Here is a 19,920-nt window from a genome sequence, read left to right as displayed (position 1 = left end):
CTTAAGTGACAAAAGATGAAGCCGACCTTTTACATTTCTCACAAAAGAAAGATTGTCCATTTTCAAAGAAGCATTAGGTATGTACTTATGTACTTAATTCTATGGGTTTATAAGATGAACAGAAATATTGCTTTATTAAATGGGGTCTTTCATTTGAGTTCACAGAAAAGTATGAGGAATAGCACTTCACTTGCAGCCTGTGGACCAGAAAAGTCAGGACAGCTTCTCTTAAGAGGCACAGAAATGAAAAGAAAATTAAATGATTCCTTTCTATCTTTCCTTTCTGAGCTAATCCTAATAAAGAGTGAATAAAAGTTTACTCAGAAGCAAAAGACAAAAAGATCCAACTAATGAAGTCACTGTCAGGTCCCCATGAATTATCACCTACTTCTTGGTCTCTATGTCACTCTGGACAGGCTATTTCTTTTTTCTTTTCACTAAAAAGGATTTTGATTAAATATAGTGCTACCATCTTGACTGAATCGGATGGTTTTTAATTCATGAAAGTTTTTACTTTTTTTGTTTTTTCATGAGTTATAATTTAAGTTGTTGGATATCTTTGGAAAATAGTGATACACTGTCTTAACAGTGGTACGCACAATTTAAAAAATCTGACGTTTAAAAATACAGTTTAAAATATTCGTCTTCACTGATTGACAATATTACTGAAATCACTTTGAAATGCCTTAGCTAAGCCATATTTAATTCTACCTATGCTACAAAGAGAAACCAATGACAATTTTATCAGAAAGTGGGGAAATTAAATTGGTCATGTTGGTAAATTGAATATTTTGAAAGATATACATAAAGTATAGATAAAGTCTCCACTACTCAGGAAGGATCAATTTATGTTTGTTGTGTGCTTCTTTTCATGAATTTTTGCACTAAAAAGTATGAAATTTCAATTAAAATCAACATTTCTGCAGCCTCTGATAAGGGAAAGCCCTTGAAGTGACTTTCTTTGAAGAAAGAAATCAGTTTCAGATGGGTGAACATAGGATGCCCAGCTTGCAATTGTGAATAAAACTGATCTTTTCTTTCAATTTCACTGCCTTTGATAATGCACTACAACATGTTTTCTGAAAATGATAAGTTACACACCTGAGTTTAGAAATTTAGAAATAGTACTCTCAGAAAAAATGGTCAAAGTTACATTTTTGATTATTTAATGTTTAGTAATTTTCAAATATCAACTTCAGACTTCACTTAGAAAACAAGAGATTTAATTTTATTGTGCAAATATTTGTAGAAATATAAAATTATTATTGTTGTTATGTTTTTAGGGGTTTTTTTGCAAGGCAAATGGGGTAAGTCTTGCAAGGCCACACAGCGAGGCAATTATTTAGTGTCTGAGGCTGGATTTCAACTCAGATACTCCTGATTCCAGGGCCGGTGCTCGGTCCACTGAGCAACCTAACCTCCCCCGTTGTGGTTATTATTAACATTATCGTGAATTTCTGCACAGTGGCAAGACCAGAACTGTTATTTCTTTTTTATGGGGATCTACCAGAAAAGGAAACCACCAGGAACAATGAAGAGCAATACCTGCTTTTAAAGGTATAGGCTCCAAGATCTATTTGAGGACCCAAAGAAGAAAAACAACTCTTGCAAATTCATATAACCTTGTGTTTTGTAGGGTAACTTAAAAACAGGTCATCCTAATTCCATTTTAACCTCTCTGTGTATTGCTCCATCTGCTCTTTAATATAGGTAAAATAGATACTTACTAATGCTAACTGAGTTACGACAATAGACAGCATACATAGCTCAAGATAATGTATGCAATTAACTATGCCAGGGTCTATATAAAAGCTCCTCTTCTTCTAGTTGACCCCTAACTACACCCTTCCTCATGAAATGACTTGTACCTGGCACATCTGACTATATGTGCCACTGAGCAAATCCCTTAACCTCTTAGTGTTTCGAGGAATTCTGTAACACTGAAAATTCTGTATAGTCAAACCATTTGAGAATTATTTATAAGTATCCTATTCTGATGATAACTTTTTAATATCCAGCTGCCAAAAGGCTTTAAGAGAAAACTTTTTAGTCTTGTAGATGAGTCAACTAGATACCAATATGATTAGGGTACAAACTATTTAGTTCATTTTTTAAAAATTTGAATGATGAGGCTTTCATCATTTTCTACCTTATCTTAAAATACTAAAAAAAAGAAGAAACATCACATGTTCCCATTTGTTCAAAAACTTTTTTAAAAATAAAGAATAGTCATAAGAACACAAATATGTGCAAATTCAATGTGCTTTCTGAGTTATTAAAAATTATCCTTGTACCTAGGGTGTAAAATAAACAAAAAAATAAACAAACAAACAAATAAATAAGCAAATAAATAAATAGACAGACAAATAAACAAATAAATAAATCGATGAATAAATGAATGAATGAATGAATAAATAAATGAAAATAATGACAACAGAATCTTTTTTAAAAATATACATTTACTGGACAAGTTAAATGACTTTGTAAATGGATGTGATTCCTGTCCCATTTGAGTTAAGCCAAAGTCATAAAGCTTATTATTATTTCTAACTTGCAATTAAAGCAAGGAAAATATTGATTAATTTTTTAAGGTTTTTTTGCAAGGCAATGGGGTTAAGTGGCTTGCCCAAGGCCACATAGCTAGGTAATTATTAATTGTCTGAGGCTGGATTTGATTTCAGGTCCTCCTGACTTCAAGGCCTGTGCTCTATCCATTGTACCACCTAATCACCTCTTTAATTTTGTTTTATGAGCAAATTGATGGGAGAATGGAATGGAGTAGAATTTTAGAGCTAGAAGGAATATTAGAGCATATGTAGTACAATCTCTTAATTTTCTGAGAGGTAACATGAAGTTGGTCACATATCTTTTCTGTGTCTGAATTAGGAATGAAAGTGAATTGAGAGTTCTATTCCCTTTCATGTATGAAAACTATTGTAAATATGGTTTGTTGTAAGAGAAAATATTACTACTAATTTGATCTATCTCTAAGTAAAATGGGTTCTCTTGGGAAGCAAGAGTTACCTTCTTTGGAAATTCCACAAAGACTGGATATTCACTTTAAATGTTGTAGAGAATTTCTTTTCAAGTATATGTTGGTCTAGATTAAGCACATTTTCTCCTGGACTCTGTGCATTACTATGGGAGAGTATACCAAATTTGGATTGATCATGATAATGATGATGATGACATAGTATTTATATGGAACCTACTACATTCTTAGATAGAATTAATTACTATATAAATATTGACTTTTAAGTCATGTGATCACAAGCAAAGTTGAAAGGGAATATTAGCCACTTCAAAGTCCCATTCTTGTCTCCATAAATTATGGAGACAATTCTGTGATATTAGTGCTATTATAATCCTCTTTTTACAGATGAAGAAACAGAAAGGTTTACAAAACTGAAGTGTCTGAGCATAGATTTGAATTCAGGATTTAGTGACTCAAGTAGATGAAGATTTTAAAGTCATTTTAGTATCTGAGTCTCATGCAAGTCTCAGACAAATCTTTGACCTTGAAATACTGCTGTAGAAGCTCACTAAAGTACTAAATTATGACTTCTGTTTCTTTCTTAACCTGTTTTAGCCCCTCCTCCATCTCTGATTCAAACGTCTTGAGAATATACATCATTTATCCTTTGTGGAAACTTGAGAAAGTTATCTTAGTTATCTAAAATGCTGGGACTTCGAGTTCCTCTTCTAATAAAGGAAGGAGTTGAACTATCTGTTTCCTGGGTTCCTTTTCAGCTCTAACTCTATTATCCTATTATCTTAGTAGCTGAGTGACCATTATTTGATAATATTGCTTTCCTATAAAATACAGGTACCAAATAATGAGTTTACATTAATTGAAAAATAGTCTTCTTTGTTCATGTTATGAGTTTAGGAGAAATATAACAATAAACATCAAAAAATGATTTTTACCAAAATTACAGAAATAAATCATTTTCTTCTTTATCAAAAGCTTTATAATAATATTACATAATGATAGTCTCTGAGTAGTTATAAATTGTTGTTCTTATATTGAACAATCAAGAAAATAAAAGGCATGTTTGCAAATGCCAACCAATTTTTTCAGATTATGCCAGTCACAAATTGCAGGAAAAGTTTCCCTATGTATGACTGTGAAAAAGTCAGATTTTACTTTATTTGATATGTCTGCATTTACATGTGTGGTGATCCATGGCCAGAGTATGTGTGTGTGTGTGTGTGTGTGTGTGTGTATATATATTCCTTTTTGCATTTTTCAGATAACTATTTGCAGTTAACATAAATTTATTATAATAATAATTTCATCTATACTATTTCAAAGTTTCTAATATAGCAATAATATGTTAAAATTTTGACAACACAGAAATAAAACTTGTAATTTTTATTATCTTTTTCTTAGATGGCATAATTATCAACACAAGAAAAACCACTTGGATGAAAACAATGTCTACTTAGATTATAATGTAAATTTGGATGGAAAAATTCATGGAGCTATTCTCACTCTCTCTCTTTCTCAAATACTCAATATTTGTATGTTTCATATATGTGCACAGGTATATATTTAAAATCATAATTTATCCTTAGAAAAAAAGTTAAAAAATAAACCAGCTATTATTGTTCTTTTTTTAAAAAAAAAGGAATAACTAAGTTTTGAGAGAGAGGATAAATTATTTTCAAACAAGGCCAAACAGTAATATCTAAACATTTCAAATCCAGTTCTTTATTCACTGTGAGATCTTGCTTTCCATAAATCTCGTAAATTTATGCATATAATGCTAACATTAACATTATTCCAATGATTCTCTTTGTTAGTGAATGATCATATATTGATGAAATCAAGAATAGCAAATTATATTAAGTTATGAATAACCCAAAGAGCTATGGAGAATTTCATGATGGGTCAGAATGGGATGCATTTTATTGCCAATGTTACATTGTAAAAGTTAGAGATAAACAGTACATTGTATCACTTTCGTGTTCACAAAATATAAGAGGATCAACAGCATGGTCTCTAGCAAACTAAACAGACTCCCTCTGGAGAATGTGGGCAAAAATTACAAATAAATATTGCTCTGGTGAATTGTAATTTGCATCATTAGAATACTCACATCATTAAGTTCAGAGATCCCTCAAAATATTATAATTCTTCATTTTGTTGGTTTAGGCTCCCTTCTACACAAAAAAGCACAACTACCAATGCAATTTCAATGGTTTTTATCAAGACTTTTAATGAGAAAGCAATCATTTTGCTGTTATTTTTTTTCATATAATGGGGTTCAATTAAACTGTTTATCTGCTTTAATCCAGTATTACTATGAAACCAACTAGGCTCATTTTACAGTTATATATGCCCTCAACAATGAATTTCCTAATGAATTTCATAAGAAAAATCATTAATAACATACCATATTCCATGTATCTAGAATCTGTGTTTTTCTATTGTATTCTGTGTAATTTATTATTTTAGACCTCATTACTATGGGATACCTTGTAGCAATGTGGCATGCCAGTATGAATGAAAGAGTATTTGTGTTAAAGAGATAGATGTTAGTAGAAGTGAGCAGTTTGGAGTCTCTAAAAATACTACACAAAATTGCTAGTGTTGTCCATCCTAATTGCCATATCCCACTTAATTATAGATCTGCTCTATATTTATGTTATGGCATGGCATTATATACATTTTTCTACCTCATTATTCAATTGTTTATAGTTATAGCCCTTTTGAGAACTACTTTGAATGCACTTTTTATTTATAGTTGGAAAAAATATTCATAGTACTTTCTCTTAGCATCAGAAACAATAGGCAAATCATGTTTTTGTAATAATAATAGTGATAATCACTTGAAGAAAATGGTACAGCTTCCTATATTATCATTTTTAATGTTTCCCTAATCCATTTCAGATTCCTGCAATTATTCTTAAATTCAACTTATTTTATACATAACTTTTCAAATACTCTTTGATGATTCATTTCAAAGGAATGTTTAATAATTGTCAAAAAGAAGCTCCTTGAGTTGAAAACAAGGGGAAGAAGTTGGAGTAAATGATCTCATATGATGCAATATTTCTCCCTAAAATCAAAGTGTGTCTTTTTCCACATGTATTTTTAGCTTAAGTATAATTTTAATGATGCTATATGAGTATGAAACATTCATTATCCTGGGGACTTTAGTAGTCTATATGCAACATATAATTCAACAATGGGATATAGTAGTCAAGAAAGCTAACACAAACACAAACTTAGACTTCCTTGAAGGACATGCAGTATATAGGATGCAAGAGTTAATTATATGATTATATCATGGCCTGATTCAAAGAAAAATTTAGATATCCTGTTCAGTTCTGATCATAACAATTACTACTGGAACAACTGTTCTTGACCTTTAAGTCCTGATAAATAAACACCAATTATGACCAGAATTGGTTTGGGACATGCTTGTCTTTCCTCCCCAATAGCCTTGATTTCATGTAAACACTCCCATCCCATCCCTTGCCCATTTCTAAATCCATAATCAAACCAACTCCGTCATTGTTCCTTTAAAGGACACATCAATCTACTTTCTTATAATCACACTAAATTTCAAAAGCAAAATTTCCTTCTCTTGACCCATCTCATCCTATCAGAGCAAAAGTCCCTTGTTAATATGGTCTATGCTTTTGTATTTTTGTCTCCCACACTCACCATTGTACTTGGTTCATTAAAAGATTTAATAAATAATTATTCATTTATTTATCTATTCATAAACATGGAAGTGGTAGTGCAAATGTAATCTAGGATGTGAAAAGGCTTCAAGTGTATGTTACATAAGAAATGATTGAAAGAAGTAAGGAAATTACCCTGGAGAAGAGAAAATATAAGGTAGAAAGAGATTGGATTTGGTAAGATTATTGAACTTTGTAAAAAGATTGAAAAAGAAAAGAAGAGTTACGTTTCTTCAACCTGATTCCAAAGGATGGAAGTTGTAGAAACAGCAATGGCTTGATATAAATAAAATTTCTAAATAATTAGGGTGAAAAACCTTGTGGAATTGTATACTTCTAGTAATATTAAGTTCCACAGACAATGTCTTGAGACCACTACTGGAAAAATTAAAGGTTATCAGTATATTATTAAGCATTGTTCGGGGCTTTGAGCTCTCTTACAAATCTGAGATATACCTTATGAAACAACTTTTGTAGGTATTGGGTTTGTGAATATTTTCAGTAAAAATAGATGCGGCAATTGCTTCACAAAGGTTAAAAACTGAAAAACATGAAACCTATAAGTAGATTTTTAAAGCATCATAAATTGGGCTCTACCATCCTAGAAAGAGAACAAGTACAAACCTGATGCTAAGGAAGGAAAATAATATTTCCTTTTCATAATTGTATTTTTAAATTTTATTAAGTGCAAAAGTATATATCTCTAAACTTCCCTCAATAAAAAATTTAAATAAAGTCAATGTTTTTGATAAAGGTCTCATTTCCAAAATATTTATATAGAGAATTGAGTAAATTTATAAGGATACAAATAATTTGTCAATTGATAAATAGTCAACAGATATACACAGGCTGTTTTCAGATGAAGAAATTAAAGATATTAATCATTTGAAAAAATCCTCACTCACTATTGATTAAAGAAATGCATATCAAAACAACTCTTAGGTACCAACTCATACCTATCAGATTAGCAAATATGACAAAAAAAGGAAAATGCTGATTGTTGGAGTGGATTTGGGAAAATTGGACACTAATGCACTCTTGGTAGAGCTGTGAACTGATCGAATTATTCTGGAGACAATTTAGAATTATGTTCAAAGGAGTATAAAAACTGAGCATACCCTTTAATCCAGTAATACCATTTCTAGGTTTGTGTCCCAAAGAGATAATAAAAATGGATATACAAAATTATTCAAAAGAGTCCTTTTGTGGTGGCAAATAATAGGAAATTGAAGGGATGTTCTTCAATTGGGGAATAGGTGAACAAGTATGTGGTATATAAATATGGTGGAATATTATTTTTTATAAGAAGTTATGCGTAGGTGCATTTCAGGAAAAAATCAGAAACACTTACATAAATTGATGCTGAATGAAGAGAGCAGAACCAGGAGTTCATTGTACTTAATGGTAACATTGTTTGATGTTCAACTAGTATATATTTAAGTTCTTCTTGTAATACAGTGATCAAAGGTAGTTCTAAATGAATTGTGAAAGGAAAATGCCCTCCACGTGCAGAGAAGAACTGTGGAGATTGAATGCAGATAAAAGCATAGTATTTTCAATATTGTTTTAAAAATTTCTTGTGCCTTTTCCTTTTTTTATTCTAATTCTTCTTTCATAGCATAAGTAATGTTAGAATATTTAAGACATGACTATGCAAATATAATGTATATAGAATTACTTGCTGTCTTCAGGTGGGGAGAGGGAAGGATGGGAGGAGAAAACTATAAAAATGAATATTGAAATCTTTGTATATAATTGTAAAAATTAAGTAATTCATTAAAAATATTAAAAGCAATTAAATAGAAAAATAAAAATGTAGTAGAATGATTCTAATAAATAGATTAAGACTCACAACTTCCCTAAAATATAATCTGAGTAGGCCTTTCCACATACAGTAAAGTTTTGGACTTCTACAATATTCATTCCAATGCATTAGTTTGGTACAGAAATGATCTTGGTCCTCAGCAGTTAGTAGAATGCAATGTCTGGAAGCTTCTATAAAGGATTCTATAATTGGTCCCAAGATAGGCCATATGTTTAGGTAACAAAATTAGTGAAATGAACTACAAAGGAGTTTATTCCAGATAAGTGATGCTTGGGAGATGAAGGTAGGTTATTGCTGTTTGATGAAAATGATGATACACAGCAACTTCACTAAGGTGAGTGGAAAATTGTCAACTGCACTAGTTTGGTGGAGATATCAATGACAATTATATCACTGTTCCTGGAGGTAGTTTAATAAACAGAAAAAGTATGAAAATCATTCCTGATATAACTCTAAGTGAAAATACTAGTTCTTTTTTTCTGATCAAGATGCAGTTGAGGAAACTATGTAAAAGATCATAAGTATTATACATGTTCCTAGAAAGAGAGGTAGCTGAGTAGTAAGAATGAGAAAAATTGAAAGCAGACAGCTTTTTAGGTAGGCCATTCCTTAATAATTGATCAGAAAACATGGGCAAGAAATTAATATGAGAATTGCAGGTGTGGGGGAAGAGGGAGGCTATGTATTCATGGAGAAGTAGCTACACCACTGAAATCACAGACCCATTAAATAAAATAGATATGAGTGAATAAATACTGCAATTATACAATACATACATATTCAAATGTATATACATTATAATATAGCCAGAGACAGATATGCATATTCAGGTAATTTTTCAAGGTTACAGGTTACTCTCCAGAATTATAAACTTCATATTAATTGGTGATTTTCATCGAGTGGATGAATTTTCCATGCATGCACATGAATGCAAACACAGGACTATTGACTTTAATACATGAACTCTGATTCCCTCACTCCACAGTACCTGGAACATAGACAATGAATAATAAACACTTATTGATTCATATGACAAAGTGTCCTAACTCTGATATTACTTGCCTACTTATACTAGCATAATCTGAAACTTGTAGCCTGAAGATGAAACTGCTCCAGATAGGGAAGTACAGTTGTCTTCTTTTGCTTTCTTTACTCAAAATCAAGCAACTATTCCAATACCCTGAGTGTCCACAGGTTAAGGGTTCTGTACCACAGCATCATCTCAAGTACAATAACTGATGGTTATCATTAATTTAACCGAAAAATATGAACATGCACACAAACAAGAGTCTGGATATATGTATATGCATACACACATGATACACATGTATCTACATGCCATGCAGATTTGTGCATTTAATTATAGAAAATAACTTCTTGCGTTTTTTATTCTAGGAATAGGCACTCCAAATGTAAAATGAAAGAAGAAAGAATTTTAAATTGCTTAAATGTACACACCCACTGCAGACTTTGTCATCTTGTCAGCATAGCACATTCTAAAGTTTAATTACCTTCTTACTCATGAATTTTAAATGTTAAAATAAAAGATTTTAACTTAATTGCAGACATTGTAATTAGAATCTTTAATTATAATTCAATCCTGCACAACTTTCCTTGGACAATTAGAGTGGTTAATGATTTTGAGATAACTGTGTGTTTGTGTGTGTGTGTGTGTGTGTGTGTGTGTGTGTTTCATTATTCGTAATTGTCTTTACTATGCCACTTTTTTCCCTTAGGCTAATTTCATTATGAATGTTCATCACTAACCTGCACATGAGTACTTAGCAGTTTAGGTCATGATTCTAACTGTATATTCTGAATAAAATGAGAGTGCAAGGAAGAATCTGATACAAAGGGAATCTGCTTTGTTCTTGACTTTACTACAATGACAATTCTCTGTTCTGTAAAATTTCATTTTAGTGACATTAGAGGAAAATCTCATCTAGTCATTGACTCAGAGCTTGAAGGGACTATAGAGAACATCTATTTAAAATCTGTGTTTTACTGATAAGGAAAGCTTTTCTTTTTGAAAACTCAGCACAAGATGTTGAAAGAACTGTGGCCTGGAACTAAAAGGACATAAATTCAGTCTCAACTGTTCCATCTGTTAGCTGTATCTTCTTGGTCATGTTCTTTTACATTTTTTTTGACCTGTCTCTTTACCTGTCAAGGAGGCTGTGGAAAAAAAACAAACTCTTTGTGGTTGTATTCATTTAAAACAATATTTTTTCAGCTTCCCCCCCACCTTCAAAAAAGTTATGTTTATATACCAATAACCAATACTAATTCTTTTCTTCATAGGTATAATCTTTTTCAAACTTTTTTATTGACTGTCCTGATTTTATCTTATAAATATTAATTTACTCATTCTTCAAGATATACATTCAATTTGGCTGTGATTTTGACCATATTTATCCCCTTATAAAAATCCCTAAGCATCTTTTTCATGAATATCCAATGCCTCATTCTGATTTCATGATCATTATAGCATGCTACACTCTTTGAAACTCACTCCATCTTCTCTTCCATTAAAAAAGTTTCTATATCTTATAACTTTTAGATAATTCTCTATCTTTTAATGTCCTCTCTAGAAGAATAAAGAAACAAGCATACATAATCTAGAAATCCCATTATCCCCAAACATCTTGTCACACGAAATGACAATTATACCAAAGGTTAAAAGGACAAGATGAAAAGGAAAGCAAAAAATACACAAAGTCAAAACAAAATTTTGATATTTTAATACATTAAATTAACACACAATACCAAGTTGAACAAAATTGTATATTTCATGCCTATAATGATCAGGTGAAGTTACTTGGATCCATATTTAAGAACTTCATATTTGACCCTGTAAATATTTTTATGCATTGTATAAAACTGTGAGAATATGATGATTCAGTGAAAAATCATTCATATTACGGGAAAGAAGAACTCAATATTTATGTTTCCTTGAAAGTGAAATAATCATCCTCTTTGTAAACAGATCAAGTAAAACTAAAAGAAAATAAGATTCCTTTATAATACATCAATATAGGCTTGGTTTTTATAAAGTGCTTTTTAATCCTTTCATTTGACTTCAGTACCAAATAGTGATGTTTTTTCTGCATTTTAATATCTGTTGTTGCAGTTAATAAGTTAAATCTACCCTCCTCAATATTTCAAATCATGTTATTCAGTAAATTTTCCTCCTATTTCCCTTTAATAACTTTAATTTTAAAAATTCTTTATTTTGTTAAATGTATTAATTTATTTGGATTTCCTAGTTATTTATTTAGTTGGTTTACTTTTTCTGAACATAAGAAATGCAATAAGCATTTGCATAATAGTTGAATAGAAAAAAAAGATGATTTACATGAACCTGAAAATCTTTTATGTATAATTTGGTATATACCTTTAAAACATTTAATAAAATTATCATGTAACTTTTTCCCCTTATTTTCCCTCCCCCTTCCCTAGAGTTGGCTACCATTATGGAAAATATGTATATATGCATTTCATTTTCATACTTCTTGCATACTTATATACTTCTATTTATGAATTTCTCTGCATGCAGAGTTAATTTGAGTATTTAAAATTGTCAGTCACTTATTCTCTCAATTTTTTCTTAAAAATATTACTATTACTGTATACACAGTTTTTTTGGTTCTGCTCATTTTGTTTTTATTTTTTCAGACAAAACTTTTAAACTTTTCAAGGTTTTTTCTCTTTTATTAAGATTCATATACATTTTTAATTTTTCCCACATTACTACAATAGGTCGTATAAAAGTAAACATGGTCTCACACACACACACACACACACACACACACACACACACACACAACAAAGGAAGAGAACGCTTAATAAAAATAAAGTGAGAAAAAAGTGTGCTTCAGTATATATTCAGATACCATCAACTTTATATTTGGGATAAATAGCATTCTTTACCTTAACTCCATAAGAGCAATTTCTTCAATATATTTTCCCACAATTGCTATTGCTAGCTGTATTTTCATCCATCTTATTCCTCCCCACCCTCATTTCTTCTGTTCTCTCTTTCTCCTTTCACCCTGTCCCTCCTCAAAAGTATATTGTATCTAATTATCCTCTCCCATGATCTTCCCTCTCTTCTATCATCTATACTTCCCCCACCCTGTCTCCTTTCTCCCATCCCTTTCCTCACCTATTTTCATCTAATCTAAGATAGATTTCTTTACCAATGGAGAATTTTGTTTCCTCTCTGAGCCACTTTCAATGAAAGTGAAAGCTCACTCACTCCCCCATCTTTTACCCTCTCACTCCACTGAAAAAACTTTTTTCTTGACTCCTTTATGTGAAATAATTTAGGTCATCTATCTCTCCTTTCCCTTTCACCCAGTAGATTCCTTTCTCATCCATTAGCTTCATGTTTGTAGTGATTTTATCTTCACATTCAGTTCCCTCCTGTGACTTGTCTATATATGCTCCTTCTAACTTCCCTAGTACATGAAAAAGTTAATATGAGTATCATCTTCCCATGCAGGAATACATACAGTTCAACATCATTAAATTCCTCAAAATTTTCTGTTTCCTTCCACCCTCTCCATACTCCACCTGAGTCCTGTAGTTGAAGATCAAATTTTCTGTTCAGGTCTGGTCATTTCAACAGGAAAGTTTGAAAGTCCCCTATGCACTGAAGGTCCATCTTTTCTCCTGAATGAATATGTTCAGTTTTGCTGGGTAGTTGACTCCTTTGCCTTCCAGAATATCATATGCCAAGACCTACAAGGCCTTAATGGACAGGTGGCTAAATCCTATGTAATCCTGACTGAAGCTCCAAGTTGTTTGAATTGGTTTTTCTGGTTGCTTGTAATATTTTCTCCTTCACTTGGGCATTCTGGAATTTGACTGCAATATTCCTGTTTTCATTTTGAGATAGCTTTCAGAAGGAGATCAGTGGATTTCCTCAATTTTTATTTTCCCTTCTGCTACTAGGATCTCAGGGCAATTTTGCTGGATTATTTCTTGAAAAATGAAGTCTACAATCTTTTATTGGTCATGACTTTCAAATATTACAATAATTTTTAAATTCTCTCTCCTTGCTTTGTTTTCCAGGTCAGTTTATTTTCCCTAATGAGATGTTTCACAATTTGTTCTAGGTTTTTATTATTTTGGTTTTCTTTTATTATTTCTCAATTTCTCACAAAGTCATCAGCTTTCCTTATCTGCATTCTATATTTGAAGGGATTATTTTCTTCAGAGAACTTTTGTATTTCTTTTCCATCTAGCCAATTCTTCTTTTTAAGACATTCTTCTCCTCATTAATCTTTTTTTGGACTGTTTTTTTTCCCATTTGATCCAAACAAGCTTTTGATGTATTATTTTCTTCAGTATTTCTTTGTATATCCTTCACTAAGCTGCTGACTTGGTTTTCATGATTTGCCTGCATCACTCTCATTTCTCTTCCCAATTATTTCTCTACCTCTCATATATGATGTTCAAAATATTTTTTGAGCTCTTCCATAGACTGAGACTAATTCATATTTTTCTTGGAGTCCTTGGAGTGTTATTTCGATCCTCTATAGAGTCTAAGAAAATGTTTATGATTGGATTTTTCTTCTTGTTTGTTCATTCCCCCAGTCTATGACATGATTTTAACTCTTTGTTAAAGTGGGACACTGCTTCTAGGGTACAAGTTGCACTATCCCAAAGTTTTGAGGGTTTTGCAGTTGTTTTTCAGGGCTACCCCCAGGTATCTCAATTTATTCAAAGTATTGTGAGAGGTTCTGGGTGTCTACTGCTCTGTGCTCTGGACTGTGGATGACAAACACTCTTTTCTGCCCTAGCACTATGAGGAGGGTCCCTGCTCTGCTAAGTCAATAAATCTCCTTTTCCTGAGACTGGGGTCTACACTGCAACCTGGATCTTGTTATGGGAAAAGCAAGAGTCCTGTCTCAGAGATAGCAAAGAGACCTCTGCAGTCTCCCTGGATACCTTTACTGGTCATAGGCTAAGAGCTCCAGTAGAAGTTGTTGGGTGACTCTGTAGACCTATTCCTGGGTCCTGGGGGGCCAGAACTGCTCTGAGGCATGTCCTCTACTGGATTCCACTCTCATTCTTCAGTTGTAATTTTCGCACTTTTCTTCCAAGTTGTCTTCGGAAATCCCTAGGTTGAAAGGTCTGTAAAATGCCCTGCTGCCATGAACCAGGTATGCCTGGGTCTCCAGGCACAGGCTACACTGTGGCCTTTTCCAACCCTGGTGTAATTGACCTCTCCTGAGAATCTTCCAAATTTTCATGGACTAGAAATTTGTTTCACTCAGTCTTTCTGTGGGTTCTGCCACTCTCAAGTTTGCTTATAGTCATTATTTAAAGGTATTTGAAGTGGCCTGGGGAGAACTCCTTGGACTTCTGGCCTTCACTCTGACATCTTGATTTAATTTTTTAAAGTAGATTTATCTTCTAACAGAAATTCAGGCTTCAGTGCCCATTTAGTTTGAGAAGGCTAACAAGGTGATTCATCTTCATTCTTCCCTTCCAAAAATGCTAGTTTGAGACTTCTGGGACAGAGCCAAGATGGCAGCATGAAACTATGAAGTTTCCAGAACTTTTCCAAAAACAACTTCAAATGCAGCCTCTATATAGACCCTAAAGCTACAGATTCCCACAAGCATAAACAAACAAACACACAAAGTCACACACACACACACACACAAGAATTAAACAAGTTATCAAATCAAGAAACAATATAGGAGCTTCAGTAAAGGTCTGTCTCTTCAGGGTAAAAGCAGTGTATTTCCTAACATAAGCAGTATAGTTGGAAAATCACCAGCAGTCTCTTAGCCACAGTGGTTCTCACGTTCAGGCTCAATAAGCCAGTGATGCAGTAGACCAACAGTGAGGGTCCGAACTTCAACTTGGAAGACAAAGTTTGAGGCTCAGGAATGCTGATGCTACCGATGGGACTGATTTGGGCTACTCTAACACAGGGAACAAGTCACTAAACCTGAAATGCCATTGGCAAGTAGTCAAGTCAGAGAAGAGATCCATTGCAATAGTACAAAATGTTTGGGATTGTGCTCCCTCAAGCAGAATGTCAAGGCTACCCTAAAAGAGAGAACAAACCTAGGCAATGATATAAGCAAGCAGTAAGCAAGGGGCCAGATCCCAGACCTAGCACAAAAAAAGCTTGGAACTGTGCTCTCTATGGCCCAGGAGCAGAACTCAAATATCAAAAGAAGCAAAAAACATAGATAGTTACTATTCTCAAAGGGTCAATAAAAATACCACCTCAGAAGAGAAAAGAAGAAACAAAATGTCTATTACTTAAGCCTCAAAGGATTTTATGAATTGACCTCAAATCCAAAAAGACCTCTTGGAAGATGTCAAAAATGATTTTTTAAAAACCAAATAAGAGAGGAAGAGGGAAAATAGAGAAAAGAATTGAGATCCATGCAGAATTATGAAAAAATAACTAAAGAACATTAACTTTTTCAAAATTTGAAATGACCAACTAGAAAATTAACTCATCAATAAGTAAAATTCAATTAGAAAAGGAAAATAACTCATTTAAAAATAAAATTAATGGGGGGCTCAGCGTCAAGATTGCATCAGAAGAACACCCTTTCTTAGGTGCTCTTATTAAAATATTTCAAAAACCTTAAAATTATAACTCTAACAAAATTTTTGTGAGTCAAAACTCCCAGAAAGATCAGCCCAAGGTAACCTGGAAAATAGTGGGAAGATTCTGTTCCATGGGATGGGAGGGGCAGCAGGGTGCTGGAGGGAAGGAGCTTCAGCCTTCCAGGAACCTCGGGACTCCTGGCAACAGAAGCAGTATCCTGACCTGCCACCCAGAGAGCACCAAGCACAACTTGGAAGATCAGCAGGGAGACCTCTGCCAGAGTGAATGTGAACCAAGGCCATTGTGGCCCTCCTGAGCATGACCGTGGCCCTCAGTGCAGCCCAGATCCCAAGAAATAGAAGCAGACCTGTGGAGTCACCCAGCAGGAGCTTCCCAACAGCTGCTACATGAGTGCTCAGCCCACAGAAGGTAAGAGAGTGGAGAGAGACTGCTGAGGTCTGTCCACTGACCCTGGGTCAGTAATCTGGGGCTTTGACCATATTCAGACCCTGGTCACAGCCTGGGTCCCCAGAGGGATGAATATGTGGTCATTCAACAGACCAGCAAAGCAGTCAGAGCCTCACATACTTAAGTCCAATAATACTCAAAAGCTCAGGAAGCAACCCCAAACCAGGCTCAGGCTGAGGAAATGAGTAAACAGAAAAAAAAGGAACTTGACCATAGACAAGTACTTTGGTCCCATGGAAGAACAAAACACATACTCAGAAGATTACAAAGTCTAAGCTTCTGCATCTAAAGACTCCATGAAATATAGAAGTAAGGCTCAGGTTATTTCATAGCTCAGAAAAGATTTTGGAAATCAATTAAGGGAGGTAGAAGAAAAATTGGGAAAAGAAATTAGAGAGATGCAGAAAAAACAAGAAAACTAAGTCAACAGCTTAGTCAAGGACATCTCAAAAAACCATTGAAGAAAATAACATACTAAAAACCAGTTTAGATCAAATGGATAAAACAATTCAAAAAGTTATTGAGGAGAAGAATGCTTTAAAAAGCAGAACTGGACAGATGGAAAAAGAGATAAGAAAGCTCTCTGAGTAAAACAATCCTTCAGATATAGAATGGGGCTAATGGAAGCTGATGCCTTTGCAAGAATTCAACACCAAAAGAATTAAAAACTAGAAGAAAATGTGTAATATCACATTGAAAAAACAACTGATATGGAATACAGATCCAGGAAAGATAATTTAAAAATTATTGGGGTACCTGAAAATCATGACCAGGAAAAGTTCCTAGACTATTTTTAAAGACTTTCTACAGGAAAATTGCCCTGGTATCCTAGAAGTAGAAGGTAAAATATAAATTGAGACAATCCACCAATCTTCCCTGGAAAGAGATCTCCCCAAAAAAATCAACCCCCCAGGAATATTATAGCTATGTTCCAGAACTCCCAAGTCAAAGAGAAAAATATCACAAGCAGTCAGAAGGAAACCATTCAAATATTGCGGAACTTCAGTAAAGATTACCCAGGACTTGGCACCATCTACATTAAGGACCCATAGGTCTTGGAATATAATATTCCAGAAGGCAAAAGTGCTTGGAATGCAACTGAGAATCAACCAGAAAAAGTGAACATACTCTTCCAAGGGAAGAGATGGACTTTCAATAAAACAGAGGAATTTCAAATGTTCCTGTTGAAATGAACAGAGCTGAACAGAAAGTTTTATTGTCAAGTACAGGACTCAGGTGAAGCATAGAGCATGAACAAGAAAGGTAAGTCATGAGGGACTTAATGATGATGAAATGTATGTATTCCTGCATGGAAAGATAATACTCATAATACTCATATGGACCTTCTCATTTAATAGAACAGGTAGAAGGAGCTTTCATAGATGAGGCACAGGAGATAGCTGGATTTGAGGATATAATATATTGTAAAAATGGAGTCAATGGATGAAAGGCAGAAGTATTTGGAGTAAGAGAACAGAGAGGTAGAATAGGCCAAGATATTGCATGTAAAAGAACCAAGAAATAGCTTTTGCAATGGTATGGAAGGGGAGAAGGTGAGTGGGGAGGAGGGAGCCTTCATTCTTATTGGAAATGATTCCAAGAGGAAGCAGCATACACATTCAATAGGGTATAGAAATCTAGAAGAAAAAGGAAAGAAGACGGACAGGGGGAGGGGAGGGGCGGATGTAGGTTATAGAGGAGTGGGTAGATCATAGGAGAGGATAGTGAGATATAACAAATTTTCTTTTTTACTTTTTGCAAGGTGGTGGGATTGGGTGGCCCGTCTGGGACTATGGGGCCCAGTGGTTGCTGGGTCTCTGGGGTGGGATGTAGACTTGGCCCAAGGGCCAGTGTTCTGTCCACTGCCAATGGGCTGCTCCATAGCACATTTTTGAAGAAGGACAGAGTGAAAAGAGAGAGAAAATATAATAGATGGTAGTGGGGAGGAATGGATGGATGGAATTAGAATCAACAACAGCAACTGTGGAAAAATATGGAAGTAACTTCTATGATAGACTTATGATAAAGAGTGTGATCCACCTGAAACAGAACTGATTGTATCAGAACACAGATTGAAACACATTTTTTCCTCTTTCTTTCACTATTTCTCATGATGTTTTATATTTTTGTGGGGGGAGGGGGTATTATGTTTACTCTTAAACAAGAATATTTTGGTAATGTGTAAATAAATTTAAGAAAATAAAAAAATCACTAAAATAAATGAAACAGAAAAGAAAAAAAAAGGTAACCAAAGTAAATAAAACTCTAAAATTAGAATTGGACAAATTGAAATGAAAGATTTGCTAAATCATCAAGATTCTATCAAACAAAACAAAAGATTGAAAACAGGAAAAAATCCAAATTACCTCTCAGGGAAAAGGACTGATAAGAAAAATAACTTCAGGTGAGATAATTTATGAATTATGGATCTACCTGAAAGCCTCAATCAAAAAAAAAAAAACTCTTGAAAATATATTACAGGTAATTAAGATGGAAAACTGCCCTAGTCGCCCAGAACAAGAAGATGAAATAATTCTCAAAAGAATATATGGATCACCCTTATAAAGTGATACCAAAATAAAAACTCCAAGGAATATTTAGAATTCTCAGTTAAAGGAGAAAATACTACAACTAGCCATAAAGTAGTAATTTAAATATCAAATAATCACAGTCAATATTATAAAGGACTAATCAGTTTCAACATTAAAATATCAGCAGGTCTGGATATGATATTCTGGAGGGGAAAGGACCTTGGAATTCACTCATGAATCAACTACCCTGCAATATTCAAAATATTTTTTCAAGGGAAAAAGATGGACTCTCAACAAAAGTCTGGTTTATGAACAAATAATCAACTGCTAAGCACTAGACATGCAAAGTCAAAAATATTTGCTATCCTCAAAGTGTTTTAATTGTAATTGATGAAAATAACATATATACAAGTAAGTAACTAGAATATACATATAATCATTTTAATAGGGACAGAGTGCTAACAAATAGTTGTGTATGTCAAAATCTTGCATCAAGGGGGAAACATAATTTGTACTTTGAAGGATTCTTGAGTTCTATATTGCAGATAAAGTAATTGTGCATCCAGATAGACTTGTGCAAGCAGTAAGGGAACTCTGTGAATATAATCCTAAGGGTAGAGTCAGGAAGACTGGGTTCTGATCTTTCCTCTGACACTTACTAGCTATGTGATCTGGGTTAAGTCACTAAACCTCTCAGCTCCAGTTTCTTCATTCGTCAAAGGTGGATAATAGACTTATATTAAGCATGCAGTTGATAATTCAAGATAGGATTTCAGAGTGGGAGAGAAGAATTAGGACTAGATATATAGATCTGG

General features: G+C 33.5%; 1 protein-coding gene across 2 annotated transcripts in view; it reads right to left on the bottom strand.

Annotated features, from left to right (window-relative positions):
- The window catches only part of GABRA2 (gamma-aminobutyric acid type A receptor subunit alpha2), a 140,238-nt gene that overhangs the window by 37,251 nt on the left and 83,067 nt on the right, over positions 1-19,920 (bottom strand). The window lies entirely within an intron of this gene.

The sequence above is a fragment of the Macrotis lagotis genome, chromosome 3, assembly GCF_037893015.1.
Source record: "Macrotis lagotis isolate mMagLag1 chromosome 3, bilby.v1.9.chrom.fasta, whole genome shotgun sequence".
NCBI classification, from domain to species: domain Eukaryota; kingdom Metazoa; phylum Chordata; class Mammalia; order Peramelemorphia; family Peramelidae; genus Macrotis; species Macrotis lagotis.
The sequence above is the reverse complement of the archived record's forward strand: the minus strand, read 5'-3'. Positions and strand labels throughout refer to the sequence as shown.